We start from the raw sequence: 16,253 nt of genomic DNA, 5'->3' as shown, positions 1-16,253 counted from the left end.
TTGACAGGTTATCTCTTACAACACCTGAGTTATTGAAATACTGAGATGGAACTTGAGCTTGGACTGGACACGGGAAAGGAAACACGGATGCAAATCCAGAACAAGCTCCATTTGGGTCGTTTTCCCTCCTCGTCCTCCTGGCCCATCCCTTCCCCGACGGCGGGTACCAGCCTGCCCGAGCCACGGACCAGAGCTCTGTCCTCAGCTGAGGGAAGGTCCCTCTGCCAGGAGCCTTATTTCTCTGAGGGGTTTCACCCCTTCACACCCTCCCCACCCTCCTCCCTCCCCAAATCTCCCAGTTGCAGATTTCTCAACATCAACTCAGTTGACAAGAAAACAGGATTCAACCCGAAACCAGACAAACAACGGACTCAGGATCTACCCTGTGTGCTGAGGGGCTCATACCACCTCCCAAGGGGCTGTACCAACTGAGGGGCTTGTACCAGCTCCAAGAAAGCCCAATGTCATGTCCTTGCCACGTTTCCAGCTCTCAGGGATGCAGAGGACCTCCCTGGCACAGTTTACAAGCACCTCATGCTCTCCAGGGCACAGACAACAACATTTCCCCCTCCTCCCTTCACCTCCAAGGCAGAGGTTTTTCCATCTGAGCGTGCTGCTGAAGGGCTCCTGCCAGCCCCAGCTCGGTCCTGGCAGCAGCACAGCTGCCCTCTGCCCCGTGGAAAGCCACCAGCAATACGCTGTTTTCCAAATACCTCCTTGCAAGAGAAAGAGAGGGCACGTATGCCATTCAGGGGACTCAGTTTTTCCACATCAAGTCAGTCAGACGGGGTTGCAGCTCTCAAGCAGGGAAAAGGAGTTTCCAATACCAATTTGCTCCCAGCTGCTGAGAATTTAGCAGCAACAGGTAATGAGTGTGAGGTGCCAGAGGCAGGACAAAGCACGCTGCTTCAGGACAGCTCTGTCCCACAGACCAGCATGGAGGGAAGAGGGACAATGACACAAACAAGAGACACTGGGAGGAATAAAGCAGAGCCTGTCTCTCCTTGAAGGCATCACCCACAGCAGCGAGCAGCCCAGGAACTGTGCGGTCCCTCTGGCTTGAAGGGTGCTCCCCTTCAAGCAAAGCAGGAGCTACAGTGAGGTACAGCCAGCGATCAAACCTGGGTGAGATGTGACCAGGATGGTGCTGAGCCCACCCCAGACTCTGCCAAGCACCGAGGGCCCTTGTCACATGCCAACAGGCAGAAAACCACCCAGCACACCTTCTTTCCAACACACTTTGGCTTTCCAACAGGAAAGGGAAGATGTGAGGAGCCTCAGCTCCAGCCCTCAGCACCGAGCAACACCGGGGTGAGGTGACAGGATGGCCATCACTCCCCCCCCCCCCCCCTTCAGCAGCTGGGGAGCGAAGGAAGACGCTCAGTGAGAAGCACAAAACACCAAAACACAACCCAAACCATCCACACTGTGCCCCTCCAGCACTGTACCCACCAGGGGAAGGCTCCTCTACCAGCTCCTGCTTATCAGCGTGGCTGCAAACTGAGTTCCTGGGTGGGGTGGGCAACATTATCAATATGATAATAAATCAATTCACCTAGTGAATCTGGGGAAAGCCAGCCCAGAAAGCAGAGCTGTGGACACCCTTCTCTGGCTACTCCCTAAGGCTGGTAACACACAACCTAAAGAGGTTCACAGTCTAGTTTTGTTTTGTTTTAAAAACCCCCCACCCTCCCCCACCCCAAAGCTCAGCAGCAGCGTTTAAAAAACGGTGTCTGTTCAGTCAGGGTGAGCTCAGCCCCCGTCTAAAGACCAAGCCCCTGGCTGTGGCCAGGCTGAGGCTCACTGTCCCACTCTGCCCTTGCCCCTCTCCTCACCAGCATCACCACGCAGCTGCTCTCACAGAAGAAAGGGGCTTTTTGCCCCCGGCAGTACAGCAGCAGGGACCTCGGGGAGGGTCAGGACATCCTGCCCAGCCTTCTCCCACTGCACAGCCCAGGCGTCGAGGGGCAGTTTGGTGCTTTGGTGTTCTCTGCTCCAAAGGCTGATGCCCAGAATGTGCTTTTTTAAACCTCAAAACCAAAAAACCCCTCTCTCTTCACCCTGCTCTTCCCAGGGCATCATCATCTGTGCTGCTGAGGCAGGACGGGAGTCAAACCCAGATGTGGCTCCAGAGACGTTTTTGAAGACACAGCGAGGATGATGGTCAAATGATGAGCTGTGCTCCTTGAACCTCCTCTTCCTCAGCAGCCCTCTGTGCTTGGAGAGCAGAGCTCCAAAGATCAGCTGGCAGGTAACTCTCCAAGAAGTGTCTGTCTCCACCACATTAAAGGGGTCAGGAGAGCACCACATCCCATTGCAGGAGGAGGGGAGCTATTGGAGCTCCTACCTCCCAACACTGTCCTTCCCAGGAGATGTGAGAAGGGATATGAGACTGGAAAGAGATCCTCTGGTCAGTTTAGTCCTGTGGCAAAGGGGATTAAGTTCCCCATCAGCCTTAAACCAAAAATAAAATGAAGTCTGTGGAACTGCCTGAAAAATGTCTCTTCTGCAGTGTGATGTCAGTGCCCGCACAGGTACCGCCGTATGCTTGCAGCAGGAAAAGGAAAGGAAAACAAAGAAATACCCCTCCCTCCCCCCAAAAAAAACCCAATCCCAAAACAATGTGAAAACTGGGCCAGGGCTGCGGGGTTGGGCTGGTCCTGAAAACTGGGTTGGGCTGGTCCTACCCGATCTGGATCTGGCCAGAGTACATGGTGAGCAGCACCATGATGGTGAAGCCCGTCAGCAGCCCCGCGTTCTGGATGGCGAAGGTGATGAGGGCACTGCCGTTCTGCTCGTCCTCCCGGCTCACCTCGTTCATTTCAGGGAACTGGGAGAGAGAGGAAGGGCAAAGGTCAGCCACAGCACGGGTTCAGCCACAGCCAGGCTCTATCCTTCCCACCTCCTGGCAAATATTCACCCACCCCATGCCAGGGCTCTCATGGGTGACAGCATGGCCACCGCAGGAGGTGGAGCGTTGGCCAGAGGGATGGAGCAAACATCCCCTGAGCTCCTCACTTACCATGTCAGCCAGTGCTATGTACAGGAACATCCCCCCAGCCAGGGCGAAGATCCAGTTGGCAGAGAAGTGGCTCCCTGCCACGATGGCAAAGGCCAAGCCCAGGTAACAGCAGCAGGCAGAGATGAAGTTGAAGAAGAGCGCTTGGCGGATGGTCATCCCGGCGTTGAGCAGGATGACAAAGTCCCCTGGGGGGAGAAGATGGGCAAGATGAGGAGGGAGGGAGCAGCAGTGAGGTGCTTTTGCAGGAGGTCAAGTGTGGGCTCCTGCTTGCCCGCTGGTGCCGAGCACTGACCACAGCAGCTGCCTGCCAGCTGGCGGCCATCAATCCGGACATTCAAACCCAAACCACTGCCCACCTCCCCCCTCCCAAACCAACCTCCTTCCTTCAGATGTCTCCATCTAAATTTACATCTCAGACATCATATTACCTCGTTATTTTTAGAGCTGTGATTACTCAGTGTAGTTTCCAGCCTCACCTTCCCCTCCCACCACCACATCCTCACTCTGTTTATCCCACCCCACGCTTGCTTTTCTCTCTCTCTCTCAGGACCAGGGAAGCTGCAGGGGCAGATTCCAGATCCCTGGCAGCGCCTTTCCCCTGAGGACTCACACACCCAGCTCGTGTGGGAACTCCTCGCAGAGGATGGCCACCGAGGTGCTGATCCCTTGGAAGACTGAGACGGTGAAGGAGGCGCCGATGGCCAGGCCGTCGATGAAGTTGTGGAGGCCATCGCTGAGGGTGATCATCCACGCCAGCGTGTCGATGTCAGAGTACCTCACCTCCTTCAGCCAGTAACACGCGCTCTGCGAGGCCTGCAGGTCCTGCCCCGCCAGCCCAGGTGGAAAGGGAGAGAGGAGGGAGAGAAGAGGGGGGTCACTGGGGAGTGCTCCTTCATCTGAGGGTCGAGGCTGGGGGTGCCACCGCTGCCCTCCACACTTGAAACCCCCACAGGGCTTGGCCCCGAGCTGTTCTCTGTCCCCCACTCACAGAGGTTTTTGTCAGGGAGGTGCAATGGGCTCCAGAATCATTTGTTTTCCATGGGAGGGGACACTAACCTGGACAGAGAGGGAGCCCACCACCACCTTCTCATCCCCAGAGGGAGTCTTGCACTCCATCTCGCCAGTGATGTGTGGGATCATGTGGTCCAGGTCCCCATTCTACAGCTTCTCAGTGATCCCCTCTTCCTGGTCCTTCTTGGAGGGCAGAGCCTCGGGGCCACAGTGGCTGTGCCCGTGATGATGCTGCGGGAAAGGAGAGGGGGGATGTCACCCATCCATTTGTTTCTACCAGTTCCCCACCTGAGCAGCCTCTCCTCAAGCCTCACCTAGTCCTTCTGCTTCAGCAGCATCTTCAGGACCTTCTCTGTGAAGAAGAAGAGGTAGAAGCCCCCAAACACAACAGAGGACTTGGAAACGTAATAATCTTCCTGGGGGTTGAACCCAAAGGCCTGCAGCAAAAGGGGACAAGTGACAGGACTGAGGAAGAGTCCCCAGCAGCATCCTTTGTCTTTTTGCCCCTGGCCTCTAACCTCAAAAAATGTCTTTGTGCCCCCTGACTTGCCCTCACTCCCCCAGCCAAGCCAGCACGGGATCCACCACCCCACAGAGGAGCAGGGATGCTAAAAACAGGCTTGGAAACCCTCCGTGGTTGACACAAAGGGCATTAAATAGCTCTACTCTGCTTGAAGCAAGATAGAGGTCTCCTTGGATAGATTCCCTTCCAAAAGAAGGGTGAAACAGCAGCTCTGGCCGCAGTCCTGAGGGCCTTCCAGCCTCCGTCACCTCACTCTCGGCTCCCCAGAGTGAGAGAGAACCAGCCCCCGAGAGAGAGAAAAGCACAGACCCCCCCCGGTCCTCACCCTACCTCGGGAATGAGCTGGAAGAGGACGTTGGAGTAGAGAGTTCCAATCGCCAGAGCTATGAAGTAGAGGAGCAGTCGCTTGTAAAAGGTCTTCTTCATGAAGGGTACGACGCTGGCTCCCACCAGCGAGCAGAGGGAGATGACGGTGACGCAGAGGAAACCGTAACCCCAGACTGCAGGACAAACCCACCCCGGGGGCCACAGAGGGAAAGCAGATCAGCGTGGGGAAGGGGAGGCAGGGGAAGGGATCCACGCCAAAAGGAAAGAGAGAGAAAGGAGGGAGGGAGAGAAGAGGATATTCATTAGTGATTGCTTGTTCATCTGGCATGAGGGGAGAACCTGGTGCTGAGTGGCTTTGGAAATACTCAGAGGGCAGAGCTCACCCCAGACGACCCGGAGAGGAGCTCTGCCTTGGAGCAAACAGCTCTCTGGGCTGAGTTTTGGGTTGTTTCAGAGCCAACACCCCAACTCTGCTCCCCGTAGGAACACCCAGCACACAGGTCCCTGTCCCCTGAGCATCTTGTACGCTCCGTGCCCCCAGAGCCCCAGCGGGACAGACCGCACGGAAGGCGTTTCAGTTCCTGGCAGAGCAGGAAACAAAAGCCTTTGCTGGTTTGTTTTTTTATCTTCAGCAAATAACAACAACAAAATGTCAGTTCTGGAGCTGAAAAAGGAGCCTTGAAAACAAACATTTCCCTCAGCGACACAGACGAGGCGTTCGCTGCCCAAGAGCAAAGCGGGCGGGCGAAACCCCGGCAGCAGCAAAGGCTCTGCCCAGGGGGAAGGCTGGAACCTCGCTGCAGGTTTCTCAGGCTGGAGCCTTGGATCCAGCTCATCACCTGCCCCGGAGCCACAGGGAAGCCCAGGTGTTTTGAAGGTGCCCGGCCTGCGGCCCGAGAGCGTGCGGGCATCGCTTCTTCAGCTCCAGAACAGGGCAATTAACACGGCAATTAAAGTTGCATCCGTCAGTCCCATCAGAGCACCAGGAAACCTCAGGTCAGCCAAAACCCCGGCGGCAACGTCGCTCTGGGAAGCCAAGGTGGGGGGGAAAGAAACGGCAATTTGGGTACTTGCAAAAAATTGGACGACTTGAGAGGAAGCTGGTGGCTCTCTGGGGAAAAACTCCCTCCCAAAGCTGAGCCAGGGCAGGAAACAGCTTCTCCCAGCGCCTTCCAGGACCTGCAAGCTGGGCAGCAGCACTGCAAGGACCCAGCAGGGCCACAGGACACGGCCTCCTCTCTCAAAGGGGTTTCCTGGTGCTGGGAGGAGCGCAAACAAAGCCCCTGCAGAGCCCCTGAGACAAAGCCCTGAGCCTCGGGTGGTGGAGGGATCGGTTGGATTCAGCAGGATGGAGGCAGAGAAGGATACCCAGAAGGGCTGCCCTCAGAGACGGGAGAGAGGCAGGGACTTTGTACCGCACCTCTGGGATGAGCTGGAAGAGCACGTTAGAGAGCAGCGTGCTGATGGAGAGCGCGATGAAAAACGTGAGGACCCGGCTGAAAAAGGCCTTCTCGGGACATGGTACGATGAAGACTCTGAGCAGGGAGGCCACATTAATCATCGACACACTGAGAAAACCAAAGCCCCACACTGCAGAAATGAAAGAAAAACGAAGGGGGCCAGACATTACCCAGGCTCGTGGCATGGGGAGGAGCCCAAGGCACCACGGCCGGGCACGGGGAGCAGCACGACAGCCCCGGCTCTGTGCCCCCCGGGGCCAACGGAGCGTCTCTGCCTGTGCTCAGGATGCTTCAGTTGCCACACAGACCAGCGTGTGGGTGGGAATGAAGCCACTTGGAACAGGCTTTCCCGAGCCACTGCTGTGCTCGGGGGAGCGGCCGATTCAAGACCTTGTGCTTCAGCAGGACCTGGATGTGTGAGAGCTCGGTAGCTGGAGGACTCCACACGTGCCAAACAACCCTCCTCCTACCGAGGAGGCTTCACAGCAACGTCCCTCCCATCATCCAGCTCCCACCTGCAGCATCTGCCACTGGGCTCAAATCCCCAGCGTGAGCCCACGGCACGAACCAGCCCGAGGAAGAGCCGCGGGGGGCTCTCAGCAAGCTGCCTCTGCTCATCGCTGCCAAACTGCCCATCTCACATCTCCTGGGGTACCCCCTGTCCCCAAGCTCCGTGTCCAGGCTCTGGCAGCCCTCGTGCCCGCCCCGTTCCCCACTCACTTTCAGCCGAGCTGGGTCTGCTCTCCTCCGTCTGCTCGTTTTCCTCGTTTTCCAGCTTCTCAGAGGCACATGCCCCCGATTCCAGCTGCTGCAGGATGGTGGGGCAAAACTCCTTGAACTCGCTGTGCCCCACGGCAGAGCCCTCGCTCAGGTTGTGGATGGCGAAAAGCTCCACGGAGCTGAAGCACTGGAGGGTGGGAAGAGACGGGCACATGGCTGTGAGCCCCCCGCAGCATTGCCGGGATGCTTTGGGGGGTCTGTGGAGGTTCCCCCTTCCCTGCTTACCCGGGAGAGGTTCACCTGCTGCTGCGGGGGCTGGGACACGTTGGTGTGCCCCACTCCCACGTCCAGGCGGTTCAGCAGGGCCTTCAGCTGCTTCAGGCTCAGGCTCTCGCTGTACCGCTGCAGGAGGTCCTGAAGGAAGGAGGCTGCGGAGAGCACCAGGCCCACGGCAGCGTCTCTGCCCGCCCAGACCCGCGGGCAGGGCAGGAGGCAGAGCAGGACGAGCAGGCAGTGGCCCCAGGGGCCTGTGCTGGGGTTCATGGTGTTGCAGCGATGCTGAAAGAGAAGCCACGTGCTGCCCTCAGCTTTGGCATCCCACTGCCCACCATCCGATGGCTGGGGGGGGACCATGCAGCTCCACCTTGCTGAGGGCACCCAGATCCCCAGGAGGAACTCAGTATCTTTTCACAAGCCACACAAGACCGAGCCTCTGCTGTGCCCCCACCCCAAACAAAACCCCCAGCACCCCTTCCCCAAGCACCGTGCTCACCACAGCCCTGCACTAGGGGGGCTTCCAGGCACTGTGCTGCACCTCAGTATCCCTTTGAGAGAGCAGCCAGGGCTCAGAAAAGCAGCCAACAAACCCCAGTGTCCTTAATAACAAACACTGACAGCCAGATTTGGCTGTGAGTGGGGTGAAGAGCTGCCACAGCAGCCCCCAGAGCCAGGACACACACCCCCTCGGGGACCTCTGCCTGCCCACGCCAGCGCTGGGAGGATGTGGGAGCTCAGGGGCCAGAGGTGGCTTTTTCATTAAGTTACAGTTTAACCACCATAATTAAGATGAACTGGGTCGTTCCTTCCCAGCCACAAACCGTAGGTGCTTTCACAGGGTTTGCCTACAGTCAATCCTTGCCCTGGCTGCTCCTTTCATCTGCACCGAGGATCAATGGAAGCGGGGAGTGGGGGGAGCTGGGGCTGAGCCGCCAGCACGAGGCGGCTGCAGATGAAGGGGTTCAGAGAGGTCAGGAGGGAGGCTGGAGTGGGGCCTGGGCCGCCCTTCTGGCAACAAGCAGCTTTGGGATTGGTAAGAAGCAGAGAAAGAATTCACTGTGCTCGGGGGAAGCAGTTTGAGGCTCGGGACAGATCCTGGCACGGGAGCCGTGCTGCCGCCGCCGCCGGCCTCCCCGGCACCTCTCCTGGCACCACGCTGTGCCCACAGCTCACAGACAGCTGTCTCCTCCGAAAAAAACCCACCAGCACAAGACATTTTTGAAGCTCAGCCAAACAATTGTTCTGAAAATAACCCAGGGCTCAGTTAGTGAGGCACTGGGCGGTGAGGCTGAGCGCGGCATGACCCCTGTTCCCACCCAGGACCCCGCTGGCCTCCTCCTAGACCTCGTTTTCCCCTCAGCGCCCACATTCCCGTAGGTTTTACAAGCTTTTCAAGCTTTGTTCTCCAGGCGAGACAGGCCTGGGAGGTTTTAGCCTCCTCCTGCCAGGGCTTAGCTCAGATGCTTTGGCTTAACCCCTTCTCCTCCCGAAACAGGGGAGCGAGCTTGGCTGCTGAGGCCCTGAGGATACCTGAGGCACCTCTGTCTCTTCAGCATCCCCAGCGACAGCCAGGCCCCTTCCTTTGCCTCCTCCCTACCCAAATGCACCCCACCAGATGGGTCCCTCCCTGGGCAATGCCTCAGCAGCCACGTGGGTCATTTGGGTGGCCGGTGACTCCCACAAGGTACACAGATGCTGGCACACAGCCCACAGTGGCAAAGGCCTGTCCAGGGGACACGACATCCCGGAACAGGGCCATGGGCTGTCTTCTCCTCTCTGTGCCAGCCCCACGTCCCTCATCCTGCCCAGATCCATCCTGTCCGGACCACAACGATTATCCCTGACCCAAAACTCTCTTCTAGTGCCAAAATACCCAAAGCAAAGGGGAAAACAAACAGCAGAGCCAGGCAGGGCTGTGAACTGCCCAGGCTCGCTGCCTGTTTTGGGGCAGAGAAGAGGCAGAGGAGCCGTCCCTCAGGGCAAAGGGCACAGGGTGGTCTGTGATCCCCCACAAACCCCATGGAGTCCCCAAGGCAAGGCAGGAGGGTGCCAAACACACCCGAGCCCCCCATTCTGGGCTAACGAGGAGCTGCAGCAACCCCCTGGGGACACACACCCCTCCTGAGCTCTCTCCAGCCGAGCTGGATCCCTCCAAACCCCCTCCTCGCAGCCCCCCGGCCTCCTGCCCGCTACTTTCAAGGGCGTCCTCTGCCCAGGCAGCCGCGGTGCTGCGCTCAGCCCAGCGCCTGACCTACTTTATCGCTCGCTGCCGCGCCGGGACGGGGCACAGGGAACCAACCTCTGTGGCATGGGGACGGGATGCCCAGGAGCACGTCCCACGGGGCGCGTCCGGGAGCGATGCCCGGTGCTTATGAGCGCACAGGACGTGCCAGGGCCACGCAAAGCCCCTCATGTTTTCCCACATCCCTCGGGTTCATTTCCCAGAGCTCATCGATCCCGCTCGCAAACCACCTCCCCCTCTGAGCGGGAAGGTGACGCCGCGAAGGAGAAAACGCTGGCAAAGCCGAGCAGGGCCCTGGCAACGGCAGCCCCGTGCCAGACCCTTCCCGAAACCCCGCGCTGGGACAACTCTGTCGCAAACCTGAGCTGGGAAACGGCGGGAAGGAGGCACCAAAGGGTCCCCAAAACCAACCCCGCCAGGGAGGTTTGCAGCCAGCGGTCCCGACATCCTTCCTGAGCAGGAGCCGCGTCTGGCAGCCAGGGCAGGAGCTGGCCACTGCCAGGGAGAGTTTCCGTGCCTTGAGCCACGTTGGCCATGGCCTCCCTTCGTCCCCCGACCTGCTTCCACCCGGCTGCTTCTCCCCTCTTTCCCCGCACCGCCCTGTGCCCAGCCGCTCCGGCCCCATCTGGCCCCGGCCCTGCCACTCCGTGCCGCCCCCAGCCCCTGCCGCATCCCACAGCTGCCCCTCGGCCGGCCTCGCCTGGCTCCAGTCCCCATCGCTGGCTGCTCTGCCCCACACCCGGCTCCTTCTCCCCACGCTCCGCCGCTCCCTTTGCCCTCAGCGGGCCCCGCGGCGGCCCTAGAGCTGCCCCCAGGCCCTGCGCGGGCTCTGAGGCGCGATGCCGGTGCTCAGATCCGCTCGGAGGCCGCCGAGCCCGTTCCTCCATCCCTCTGCGCTCCGCTCCGCGGGCTCCCTGCCCGTCCGGGCCCAGCCCGGAGCTTGCTCAGCCCCCCGGAGCGCCCGCGGCCGCCAGGCCCAGCGCAGCCCCCTCAGCGCCCGTCCCCGCGCGCCCTCACCTCACGCGCCGCCGCCGCCCGCTCGGGGCCGCGCAGGGCGCACGCTCGGCCGCCGGCACGGGGAGCGCTCCCATTGGCTGGCGCTGCGCATGGCCACGCCCCCTCGCGCAGAGGCCACGCCTCCTCGCCCCGTTGACACCCCCGACCCCCCTGAGCCCCGGGACACGGCTCTGAACAGACCCACCGAGACACTCCCGGGTTACGGAGCACCCCTCAGCCTCTTTCGACCACTCCGAGGCACCTCCAGAGGCCCCTGCCCAGCTCTTGAGGGGGGTACATGACATTGAACAGACCCCCTCGGGAGCGCAGGGCATCCCTCAAATGCCCCCAACCACTCTCTGGGGGCATAGGGCACCCCACAAAGCCCCCTGCCCACCTCTTGAGGATATAGGGCATTGCACAGACCATCCCCAGCCAGGGGAGCCGCTCCAGTGGGAATCCCACACCCCCAACCTCGTCAGCCCCAGCATCCACGCAGCCCCTCAGAACCAAGTTTGACCCTGTGCCCAAACCCAGGCAAGGAGGAGGCTGCCAAAGTTCACCAATAAAAAAGGATAAAAACAGGGAATTATTAACTCAGGGGGCAATCCTGGCATCCTGCCAGGGATGGTGTGTGTCTGTGTCCCCCCCACCCTGGGACACCCCCCAGGGAAAAAGGGCTCGGGACATCCCTCCCCTCTCTCTGCCCCCCACAACTGAGCCCACATCCAAAGGAAGGCAGAAACATTTTATTGAGGTTAAACACTCTCAAGAAAAAACAGAAAACCCAATAAACCTTTGGCTTTTGAACGCAGCCCCTGCACAGGGCAGGAGGGAGGGGGAGCTGCAAGCAGGGCAGGGGGAGCAGTTTGATCCAGTCAAGCTGAGAGAAGTGGGAGCAGAGGGGGTGTGCTCCAGCTTCCTCTCCCCCATGAAGCCCAAGAGCCCCCCGAGCTCTGGGTCTGTGCCAGAACCTTTCCAAACATTCTTTGAAAACAGCACTAAACCCAAGAACCACCAGACAGAAACAAGGAACGTTAAAAGAGAAACCACGTTGAAGGCAAACCACGGCCGGTGGTGTGAGGAGGCTGGGCGGCAGCAGCAGGGTGCTGGAGCCCAGCTGGAACTAGAGGAAGAGGAGTCTGTTGCAGAGCTGGAGGTTGGGCTTGCAGTGCAGGACCCGCCTCACCAGGAAGGCCAGCTTGTGGGCGTACTTGCAGGGGGCAGGGACCCGCACTGTGCCCGAACAGTTCCAGTACAGGTGACACAGCTTGAAAGTCAACCTGGGCAGAGGGAGAGAGGGAGAGGAGGGGCTTCATCTTGCTCTTGAGGCGAGATCGGCACCAGCCCCCTCCTCACCTGTTATGGAGGAATTTTAGCAACACATGGGTCAAACACTGTTGCTTAAGTCAATCAGCAATTTTATTAATTACAGCAAGCGTAGCGATAAGGCAATGCAGCGCTGGGCGACAGGGGAATCACCGTCCTGCCAACTGCCGCGCCGACTTCGGTCTAAGCTCCTCCTTTTATACAGTTCAACTTCCGGGTTTATGGTAGTACTCTGCGCATGTCCTTCTTGTTGCTGGGGCTCCTCTTCTTCTCTGCCACTTTAACGGTTCCTGTGTGGGTGAGGTTCCTGGAAAATATCGCTTAACATATTTTGCGTAAACCACATCCAGCCCTTACATCTTGAATTTGAACAAAACATGTTTATAACAATTCCCCCCTTTTTCTCTTAGGTCAATTTGTTTTGTTCATTAAATCGTTTTAGTTCATTTTTGCTCCATTCTAAATCTTCTTCCTTATCTGTATCTTCTAGAGACTCATATTTGGCTCTAATTAGTAACAGATGAGCTGCCTCTAGTCTCCCCTTAACTATTTCAATCACCTTATTAAAAATACAAGGTCCAAATGTCAAACCTAAAATTAATAGGATCAAAGGCCCAGCTATCGTAGACAGCAGGGTAGTTAACCATGGGGAATGGTTAAACCATGTTTCGTACCAACTTTGGTGTGCTTCTCTTTCTCTTTCTCTTTTTTCTAGCTGTTTCCGTAATTCTCCTAAGGTATCTAATACAATACCAGTTTTGTCTACATAAGTACAACATTCCTCTTTTAAGGCTACACAAAGTCCTCCTTGTTGCCAAAACAGCAGGTCCAGTCCCCGTCTATTTTGTAGTACTACTTCTGATAAAGATCTAACGGAATTGGTTAATGCTGTGATAGACTCATCTATTTTTTTCAAATCTTCGTCTACTGAATGTCTTAAAGCGTTTAGTTTCTGTGGCTGGGTGATTAGGGCAGCAGCCCCTGTGCCTACTCCAGTTCCGGCTACTGTCAGTAGTATTGCTAGTGTGAGGGCTGAAAATGGCTCTCTCTTAACTACATAATGTCTTTGAGATGTTGGTTGGTGGTTCAGGACATAGTCTTTAGGATGGTAGATTATCTTAGGAACAATAAGGACTTGTACACAAAAATCATTAACGCTTTTCAGAAGAGTGACAGATACACAGGGGGATACCCCTGTTTTACTGCAAACCCATTTAGCGTTTTTAGCTGGAATAAGCCAGTCTGCCCCTTTAGGTTGTATAGTCCGGTTGCATAAGTTGTTATTTTGGACACTAACATTTCCTATACATACTCCTTTTCCTGTAACTCTAAAGAGAGTAATTCCTGGGGCTTGTTCAGTTACATTTCTGCTTGTCCATTGACATTCAGCGGGATTAGTGCCGTTGGCTCTTTTTATCTTTGCAGCCAGCCCAATGGCTTCATAGAAGGGGGGTCGGATGTCATAACATAGCCAACATTCTCTAGTTAGATTTGGAAATGTTTGATTAAGTACCTCTAAGCTAGCTTGCATAACTTTCCACAAGACACTGTAAGTTCTCGCGGATGGAATCTGAAGGCTGGGGGTAGTTATAGTATGCTCTGACCTTCCTGGGGTGACGTTTGTTGTGTCTTGGTTAAAGGAGTCGTTCTTACCGGCTGAGGTAGGACGCTCCTTTTGATCTTCTTCTATTGCTGCATTTGGACCTATTAGATGACTGTTTTTCGGAGCTAATTCCTTTTTTATCAGAAAGTGTCCCCCTCGATCTCTTCCTGTCTCCCATAGCCTAACTCCCCATGTTTTCCCTACCAGCCAGCCAAGGTCCGTGGGGTTGCTTATATTAATTAAAAAGGTTGTGCAGGAGGTTGAATCCCAATCAGCCCCTACAGCCACAGCCTGCCACACATTAGTAGGTTTACATCCTTGTGGCCATCCAATATGTATGTATTTGTCAGGCCCTCCACCTGGGGTGAATCCGTGAGCGACAGTTTCACAACCCCAGTATCCACAATAATATTCCCCGGGGTAATTGCAATAGCTCTTTCCCGGATTTGAGGCTGGACAAAAGTAAAAACCTAGTTTTGTAAGACATGGCCATCCTGATGCTCCTGGTAGGAGTGCACATAAGTTGGTATCAAATGAGGGTGCCCCTGGTGTGGTTATACTCCGTAAAACCTTCTGATCCTCCCACCTAATCAAGCTCCATTTATAAGGTTGGTGTGGGCTAGCTTTTACACCCTTAATCCATAAAAGCAAAACTAACAATAATAATTTCAGAGAAGTAGCTTTTTCATTGCCTTGACTATATTTATATGTTCCAATTTCTCCCTTAATTTCATTCCCAGTCCCTCGGCATTTCCTGCTCCATAATTTCCTGGATCCACCTATTCCTGGGGCTTGCCTTCCACTTTCTTTTTGCCCTCTGCCTCGCCCGTCGACTCGGTTGCTTCGAGACACGGGGTGACCCATCTTCTCGGCAGCAGGGGTAATCTTCAGGAGGGTTGTCCGCCCTTTCTTTATAGATCTTTGGATATAGGTGTTCCAGTTACGATTCTTAATGTCGGGAGAGTCGCACCTCGGGTTATTCACCTGGTGTCGACAGACTCCTCTCAGGATTCTTGCCACAAAGGGAGCCGGTTCATTCGAGTGATATCAACACAGAGCAGGGTTAATTCTTTTTATAAACATATCCTATCACTCTCTGAATTCCAGTTCTAAAGTTCCATTCTCCACCCTTATTCTTAAGGCCGAATCAGTTGATTCTTATTAAATCTCCCAACAGGGGTAACAGACACCCCTGGGTGGGATCCCTCTTATGCAATGAGTCCACCACTTTTCATCGTAAACTAATCATTGATAACACACAAAAGATAACATTTAGTATTATAACATAAGCTAATACATCTAATGCATATATCACTTGCGTAAATATTTCCTTTCGACTCTGAATGTCAGTTGGTCCATTAATACTATTTAGTCAATTTGGTCCAGTTTTCCGACTCAGTTTTACTTTTAATTCTCCTGGAGGACTTGTTACTTCCCATTCAGGCTTTGGCACAGGTCCTTTAATTCGGCTGGCATGAGTCCATCCGCGCTCGGCAGTTCTCACAGCAGTATTGGTTGTAAGAAGTACTAGGTATGGACCCTCCCAGTGTGGTTGTAGGTTATTTTCTTTCCAGGTTCGAACCAGGACCCAGTCTCCAGGTTGCACCTGATGTAAGTTAATGTTTAAGGGTGGTCGTTGTACAATCTGCCCTTTTTCCCATAACTTGTTTCTGAATGCCATTAACTCTGTAACATATGTTTTTAACTGCTTATCCATAACTCCTGGGTGATCTCGGGGTATCCCCACTTCATACGGCATTCCATATAACATTTCAAAAGGAGATATCCCTAAATCTGCTCGGGGTAATGTCCTCAGATTTAGAAGTGCTAGTGGCAAACATTTAACCCAATTAAGTCTCGTTTCTATCATAAGTTTTGTTAACTGTTTCTTCAGTTCTCCATTAACCCTTTCCACTAGCCCTGAGCTTTGAGGGTGCCAAGGGGTATGTTCTTCCCACCTTATCCCTAATGCATCCGATAGAGCTTTGATAACCCTGGAAGTAAAATGGGGTCCCTGGTCTGAATCAATACTTTCTGCCACTCCATACCTGGGTACTATATTTTCTAACAAAACTTTGGCAACAGTTTGTGCAGTCGCCCTTGCGGTGGGGAATGCTTCTATAAAGTGTGTTAAATGGTCTATTAAAACTAGGATATATCTGTATTTACCCACTTTTGGAAGCTCAGCGAAATCTATTTGAATCTTAGAAAAAGGCCTTACTGCCCCTGGGTGACCCCCTTTTGGTAACTTTCTCTGTACGGACCGATTTACTCGCAAACAAATTTCACAGTTGCGAGTTATTGATTTTGCCAGATCATGTATTCCAATGCTCATATATTTAAGGGCAAATTGATCAATGAGAGCCTGGCTTCCCCAATGAGTTTTCTGATGTATCCTAGACAATAATTGGAATGCTACTGCCTTAGGCAATACTTCTCTTCCATCAGGTAACTTCCATTTCCCGTCTGCGTTTTGTTGGATCCCCATTTTTGTTAATTTTTGTTCCTCCTGTGAGGTAAAACAAATGGGGGAAGTAGGAGAGTCCTCTGTCGGTTTAGGACTTGGATTAATTTGCTTTATCATCTTTACCTGCAAGGCAGCCTTTTTAGCTTCTATATCAGCCCGATTATTTCCCCTTATTTTTAATTCCGTTCCCGATTGATGTCCCCTGATGTGAACTACTGCAATTTTGGTTGGGCCCCTTAAGGCTTGTAATACCTCTCTGATCAGTTCTTGATGTATA

The 16,253-nt window shown here is 55.0% G+C and overlaps 1 pseudogene; it reads right to left on the bottom strand.

Moving 5' to 3' along the window:
• Positions 1-2,676: 2,676 nt before the first annotated feature.
• Positions 2,677-7,606, bottom strand: LOC133626596 (metal cation symporter ZIP14-like; annotated as a pseudogene).
• Positions 7,607-16,253: the final 8,647 nt, after the last annotated feature.

Source organism: Colius striatus, chromosome 13, assembly GCF_028858725.1.
Source record: "Colius striatus isolate bColStr4 chromosome 13, bColStr4.1.hap1, whole genome shotgun sequence".
Lineage (NCBI taxonomy): Eukaryota > Metazoa > Chordata > Aves > Coliiformes > Coliidae > Colius > Colius striatus.
Note: the sequence above shows the minus strand (reverse complement) of the source record. Positions and strands in the feature narration are given on the sequence as shown.